General features: G+C 63.2%; 1 non-coding gene across 1 annotated transcript; it reads left to right on the forward strand.

The window, feature by feature from the left end:
• Positions 1-5036: 5036 nt before the first annotated feature.
• LOC142006435 (5S ribosomal RNA) lies at positions 5037-5155 on the forward strand. The gene has a single exon (XR_012643510.1). It is a non-coding gene; the product is annotated as a 5S ribosomal RNA (ribosomal RNA).
• Positions 5156-7500: the final 2345 nt, after the last annotated feature.

Below are 7500 nucleotides of genomic sequence, written 5' to 3' on the forward strand. Positions count from 1 at the left end.
TTTCTCTGCCGCCTGGGACCGGGGTTGACCTGTTGTCCCTGCCGGACTTAGAAATTTTTTCTCTGCCGCCTGGGACCGGGGTTGACCTGTTGTCCCTGCCGGACTTAGAAAATTTTTCTCTGCCGCCTGGGACCGGGGTTGACCTGTTGTCCCTGCCGGACTTAGAAAATTTTTCTCTGCCGCCTGGGACCGGGGTTGACCTGTTGTCCCTGCCGGACTTAGAAAATTTTTCTCTCCCGCCTGGGACCGGGGTTGACCTGTTGTCCCTGCCGGACTTAGAAATTTTTTCTCTGCCGCCTGGGACCGGGGTTGACCTGTTGTCCCTGCCGGACTTAGAAATTTTTTCTCTGCCGCCTGGGACCGGGGTTGACCTGTTGTCCCTGCCGGACTTGGAAAATTTTTCTCTCCCGCCTGGGACCGGGGTTGACCTGTTGTCCCTGCCGGACTTAGAAATTTTTTCTCTGCCGCCTGGGACCGGGGTTGACCTGTTGTCCCTGCCGGACTTAGAAATTTTTTCTCTCCAGCCTGGGACCGGGGTTGACCTGTTGTCCCTGCCGGACTTAGAAATTTTTTCTCTCCAGCCTGGGACCGGGGTTGACCTGTTGTCCCTGCCGGACTTAGAAATTTTTTCTCTCCCGCCCGGTACCGGGGTTGACCTGTTGTCCCTGCCGGACTTAGAAAATTTTTCTCTCCCGCTCGGAACCGGGGTTGACCTGTTGTCCCTGCCGGACTTAGAAAATTTTTCTCTCCCGCCTGGGACCGGGGTTGACCTGTTGTCCCTGCCGGACTTGGAGCCCCAGGAGGGGATCGGCCACCAGGTCAACCTCCGCTGAAAGCGGCCACGGTTTACCTGGTGCCCGGGGAGCGAATCGGACACCAGGTCAACCTCAGCTGAAGCGGCCGGGGTTGACCTGCTGTCCCTGCCGGACTTAGAAATTTTTTCTCTCCAGCCTGGGACCGGGGTTGACCTGTTGTCCCTGCCGGACTTAGAAATTTTTTCTCTGCCGCCTGGGACCGGGGTTGACCTGTTGTCCCTGCCGGACTTGGAAAATTTTTCTCTCCCGCCTGGGACCGGGGTTGACCTGTTGTCCCTGCCGGACTTAGAAAATTTTTCTCTGCCGCCTGGGACCGGGGTTGACCTGTTGTCCCTGCCGGACTTAGAAATTTTTTCTCTCCAGCCTGGGACCGGGGTTGACCTGTTGTCCCTGCCGGACTTAGAAATTTTTTCTCTCCCGCCCGGGACCGGGGTTGACCTGTTGTCCCTGCCGGACTTAGAAAATTTTTCTCTCCCGCTCGGAACCGGGGTTGACCTGTTGTCCCTGCCGGACTTAGAAAATTTTTCTCTCCCGCCTGGGACCGGGGTTGACCTGTTGTCCCTGCCGGACTTAGAAAATTTTTCTCTCCCGCCCGGTACCGGGGTTGACCTGTTGTCCCTGCCGGACTTAGAAAATTTTTCTCTCCCGCCTGGGACCGGGGTTGACCTGTTGTCCCTGCCGGACTTAGAAATTTTTTCTCTGCCGCCTGGGACCGGGGTTGACCTGTTGTCCCTGCCGGACTTAGAAATTTTTTCTCTCCAGCCTGGGACCGGGGTTGACCTGTTGTCCCTGCCGGACTTAGAAATTTTTTCTCTCCCCGCCTGGGACCGGGGTTGACCTGCTGTCCCTGCCGGACTTGGAGCCCGAGGAGGGAATCGGCCACCAGGTCAACCTCCGCTGAAAGCGGCCACGGTTTACCTGGTGCCCGGGGAGCGAATCGGACACCAGGTCAACCTCTGCTAAAGCGACCGAGGTTGACCTGGTGCCCGGGGAGCGAATCTGACACCAGGTCAACCTCTGCTAAAGCGCCAGAGGTTGACCTGGTGCCCGGGGAGCGAATCGGACACCAGGTCAACCTCTGCTAAAGCGGCCGGGGTTGACCTGCTGTCCCTGCCGGACTTAGAAAATTTTTCTCTCCAGCCTGGGACCGGGGTTGACCTGTTGTCCCTGCCGGACTTAGAAAATTTTTCTCTCCCGCCTGGGACCGGGGTTGACCTGTTGTCCCTGCCGGACTTAGAAAATTTTTCTCTCCCGCCTGGGACCGGGGTTGACCTGTTGTCCCTGCCGGACTTAGAAAATTTTTCTCTCCCGCCTGGGACCGGGGTTGACCTGTTGTCCCTGCCGGACTTAGAAAATTTTTCTCTCCCGCCTGGGACCGGGGTTGACCTGTTGTCCCTGCCGGACTTAGAAATTTTTTCTCTCCCGCCTGGGACCGGGGTTGACCTGTTCTCCCTGCCGGACTTAGAAAATTTTTCTCTCCAGCCTGGGACCGGGGTTGACCTGTTGTCCCTGCCGGACTTGGAGCCCGAGGAGGGGATCGGCCACCAGGTCAACCTCCGCTGAAAGCGGCCACGGTTTACCTGGTGCCCGGGGACCGAATCGGACACCAGGTCAACCTCCGCTGAAGCGGCCGGGGTTGACCTGCTGTCCCTGCCGGACTTAGAAAATTTTTCTCTCCCGCCTGGGACCGGGGTTGACCTGTTGTCCCTGCCGGACTTAGAAAATTTTTCTCTCCAGCCTGGGACCGGGGTTGACCTGTTGTCCCTGCCGGACTTGGAGCCCGAGGAGGGGATCGGCCACCAGGTCAACCTCCGCTGAAAGCGGCCACGGTTTACCTGGTGCCCGGGGACCGAATCGGACACCAGGTCAACCTCCGCTGAAGCGGCCGGGGTTGACCTGCTGTCCCTGCCGGACTTTGAAAATTTTTCTCTCCCCGCCCGGAACCGGGGTTGACCTGTTGTCCCTGCCGGACTTGGAAATTTTTTCTCTCCCCGCCTGGGACCGGGGTTGACCTGCTGTCCCTGCCGGACTTGGAGCCCCAGGAGGGGATCGGCCACCAGGTCAACCTCCGCTGAAAGCGGCCACGGTTTACCTGGTGCCCGGGGACCGAATCGGACACCAGGTCAACCTCTGCTAAAGCGCCCGAGGTTGACCTGGTGCCCGGGGAGCGAATCGGACACCAGGTCAACCTCTGCTACGGCGGCCGGGGTTGACCTGCTGTCCCTGCCGGACTTAGAAAATTTTTCTCTCCCCGCCCGGAACCGGGGTTGACCTGTTGTCCCTGCCGGACTTGGAGCCCGAGGAGGGGATCGGCCACCAGGTCAACCTCCGCTGAAAGCGGCCACGGTTTACCTGGTGCCCGGGGAGCGAATCGGACACCAGGTCAACCTCTGCTAAAGCGGCCGGGGTTCACCTGCTGTCCCTGCCGGACTTGGAGCCCGAGGAGGGGATCGGCCACCAGGTCAACCTCCGCTGAAAGCGGCCACGGTTTACCTGGTGCCCGGGGAGCGAATCGGACACCAGGTCAACCTCTGCTAAAGCGGCCGGGGTTCACCTGCTGTCCCTGCCGGACTTGGAGCCCGAGGAGGGGATCGGCCACCAGGTCAACCTCCGCTGAAAGCGGCCACGGTTTACCTGGTGCCCGGGGAGCGAATCGGACACCAGGTCAACCTCTGCTAAAGCGGCCGGGGTTGACCTGCTGTCCCTGCCGGACTTGGAGCCCGAGGAGGGGATCGGCCACCAGGTCAACCTCCGCTGAAAGCGGCCACGGTTTACCTGGTGCCCGGGGAGCGAATCGGACACCAGGTCAACCTCTGCTAAAGCGGCCGGGGTTGACCTGCTGTCCCTGCCGGACTTGGAGCCCGAGGAGGGTATCGGCCACCAGGTCAACCTCCGCTGAAAGCGGCCACGGTTTACCTGGTGCCCGGGGAGCGAATCGGACACCAGGTCAACCTCTGCTAAAGCGGCCGGGGTTGACCTGCTGTCCCTGCCGGACTTGGAGCCCGAGGAGGGGATCGGCCACCAGGTCAACCTCCGCTGAAAGCGGCCACGGTTTACCTGGTGCCCGGGGACCGAATCGGACACCAGGTCAACCTCTGCTAAAGCGGCCGGGGTTGACCTGCTGTCCCTGCCGGACTTGGAGCCCGAGGAGGGGATCGGCCACCAGGTCAACCTCCGCTGAAAGCGGCCACGGTTTACCTGGTGCCCGGGGACCGAATCGGACACCAGGTCAACCTCTGCTAAAGCGGCCGGGGTTGACCTGCTGTCCCTGCCGGACTTGGAGCCCGAGGAGGGGATCGGCCACCAGGTCAACCTCCGCTGAAAGCGGCCACGGTTGACCTGGTGCCCGGGGAGCGAATCGGACACCAGGTCAACCTCTGCTAAAGCGGCCGGGGTTGACCTGCTGTCCCTGCCGGACTTGGAGCCCGAGGAGGGGATCGGCCACCAGGTCAACCTCCGCTGAAAGCGGCCACGGTTTACCTGGTGCCCGGGGACCGAATCGGACACCAGGTCAACCTCCGCTGAAGCGGCCGGGGTTGACCTGCTGTCCCTGCCGGACTTAGAAAATTTTTCTCTCCCCGCCCGGAACCGGGGTTGACCTGTTGTCCCTGCCGGACTTAGAAAATTTTTCTCTCCCCGCCCGGAACCGGGGTTGACCTGCTGTCCCTGCCGGACTTGGAGCCCGAGGAGGGGATCGGCCACCAGGTCAACCTCCGCTGAAAGCGCCCGAGGTTGACCTGGTGCCCGGGGAGCGAATCGGACACCAGGTCAACCTCTGCTAAAGCGCCCGAGGTTGACCTGGTGCCCGGGGAGCGAATCGGACACCAGGTCAACCTCCGCTAAAGCGCCCGAGGTTGACCTGGTGCCCGGGGAGCGAATCGGACACCAGGTCAACCTCTGCTACGGCGGCCGGGGTTGACCTGCTGTCCCTGCCGGACTTGGAAAATTTCTCTCCCCGCCTCGGACCGGGGTTGACCTGCTGTCCCTACCGGACTTAGAACATTTTTCTCTCCCCGCCCCGGCCCGGGGGTTAACCTCGGGGCACACAGCTTCCCGGGTCTGACGTGCACGTCCTGTCACCTCCCGGGCCCGGCGTCCTCGTCCTCCCTTCCCCTTGGGCCGGCTCGGAGGAAGTTTTCCCTCGGCCCGGCCTCCGGGTTAATTGTTTGGGCCCGGCTGACTGAGGCCAGGCTGCTGACGCTAAAGCCCGGGGAGGCGGGGGCCTACGGCCATACCGGACCGAATGCCCCCGATCTCGTCCGATCTCGGAAGGTAAACCGTCCCGGGCCTGGCTAGTACCTGGATGGGTGACCGCCTGGGAATCCCAGGTGCCGTAGGCAGCTTTTGGCCCCAGCGGGGGTAGAGCGGGGCGTGTGTCTGCCGTGCGGGAGCAGGGAAGCCGTGAGGCCAAGGCGGCGCGACGGTCCTGGGGGGCGCTGAGGCCTTTCCCTCTGCCTGCCTGCGTGTCGGGGGCGGGGGGGCGGGCGAGGAAGCTTAGGCCCTCACCCGGTGCGGTGCGATGGCTTGGGTCGGGTCGGGGAGAGGGAAGAAAGCGTGTGTGGAGCGTTGGTGGGGCAGGTGTGTGTGTGGGAGTGCTGGGTGGGGCAGGCCGTTGAGGCGGTGGCGGTGGTGGTGTTTTTGGTGGGAGTGAGTTGGGGTCAGGTGGGTGTGGGGTCCCCCCCGGGGGGTGGATGGTCTGAGGGTTAAGGCTTGGAACGTGCGTCTTGGGGGACCGTGGGTGGAGGTTGTTGAGAGCGGGGAAGGCCCTGGGTATCGGTTGGGGACTATTAAGCCCGGTGGAGGGGGACCGTGGGTGGAGGTGGTTGAGAGCGGGGAAGGCCCTGGGTCTCGGTTGTGGACTATTAAGCCCGGTGGAGGGGGACCGTGGGTGGAGGTTGTTGAGAGCGGGGAAGGCCCTGGGTCTCGGTTGTGGACTATTAAGCCCGGTGGAGGGGGACCGTGGGTGGAGGTTGTTGAGAGCGGGGAAGGCCCTGGGTCTCGGTTGTGGACTATTAAGCCCGGTGGAGGGGGACCGTGGGTGGAGGTTGTTGAGAGCGGGGAAGGCCCTGGGTCTCGGTTGTGGACTATTAAGCCCGGTGGAGGGGGACCGTGGGTGGAGGTTGTTGAGAGCGGGGAAGGCCCTGGGTCTCGGTTGTGGACTATTAAGCCCGGTGGAGGGGGACCGTGGGTGGAGGTGGTTGAGAGCGGGGAAGGCCCTGGGTCTCGGTTGTGGACTATTAAGCCCGGTGGAGGGGGACCGTGGGTGGAGGTTGTTGAGAGCGGGGAAGGCCCTGGGTCTCGGTTGTGGACTATTAAGCCCGGTGGAGGGGGACCGTGGGTGGAGGTTGTTGAGAGCGGGGAAGGCCCTGGGTCTCGGTTGTGGACTATTAAGCCCGGTGGAGGGGGACCGTGGGTGGAGGTGGTTGAGAGCGGGGAAGGCCCTGGGTCTCGGTTGTGGACTATTAAGCCCGGTGGAGGTGTTGCGTACGGTGGATGTAAGGGGGAGGGCGTATGAAGTGACCGAGGAGTGGGCAAGGAAACGGGGGAAAAATTTGGAGGCGAAGGCGGCCGAAAAAGGGTGCGGTTGACCTGGTGCCCGGGGAGCGAATGGGCCACCAGGTCAACCCCCGCTGAAAGCAGCGGAGGTTGACCTGGTGCCCGGGGAGCGAATCGGCCACCAGGTCAACCCCCGCTGAAAGCAGCGGAGGTTGACCTGGTGCCCGGGGAGGGAATCGGCCACCAGGTCAACCCCCGCTGAAAGCACCGGAGGTTGACCTGGTGCCCGGGGAGGGAATCGGCCACCAGGTCAACCCCCGCTGAAAGCACCGGAGGTTGACCTGGTGCCCGGGGAGCGAATCGGCCACCAGGTCAACCCCCGCTGAAAGCACCGGAGGTTGACCTGGTGCCCGGGGAGCGAATGGGCCACCAGGTCAACCCCCGCTGAAAGCAGCGGAGGTTGACCTGGTGCCCGGGGAGCGAATCGGCCACCAGGTCAACCCCCGCTGAAAGCAGCGGAGGTTGACCTGGTGCCCGGGGAGCGAATCGGCCACCAGGTCAACCCCCGCTGAAAGAAGCGGAGGTTGACCTGGTGCCCGGGGAGGGAATCGGCCACCAGGTCAACCCCCGCTGAAAGCAGCGGAGGTTGACCTGGTGCCCGGCGAGCGAATCGGCCACCAGGTCAACCCCCGCTGAAAGCAGCGGAGGTTGACCTGGTGCCCGGGGAGGGAATCGGCCACCAGGTCAACCCCCGCTGAAAGCAGCGGAGGTTGACCTGGTGCCCGGGGAGGGAATCGGCCACCAGGTCAACCCCCGCTGAAAGCAGCGGAGGTTGACCTGGTGCCCGGGGAGCGAATCGGCCACCAGGTCAACCCCCGCTGAAAGAAGCGGAGGTTGACCTGGTGCCCGGGGAGGGAATCGGCCACCAGGTCAACCCCCGCTGAAAGCAGCGGAGGTTGACCTGGTGCCCGGGGAGCGAATCGGCCACCAGGTCAACCCCCGCTGAAAGCAGCGGAGGTTGACCTGGTGCCCGGGGAGGGAATCGGCCACCAGGTCAACCCCCGCTGAAAGCAGCGGCGGTTGACCTGGTGCCCGGGGAGGGAATCGGCCACCAGGTCAACAGGTCAACCCGGTTCCCGGGGGGGAGAGGAAAGGAGGCGGCCGGACCCTCCCGCGAGGGTCACCCTGC

Source organism: Carettochelys insculpta, unplaced genomic scaffold (assembly GCF_033958435.1).
Source record: "Carettochelys insculpta isolate YL-2023 unplaced genomic scaffold, ASM3395843v1 scaffold_0065, whole genome shotgun sequence".
Lineage (NCBI taxonomy): Eukaryota > Metazoa > Chordata > Testudines > Carettochelyidae > Carettochelys > Carettochelys insculpta.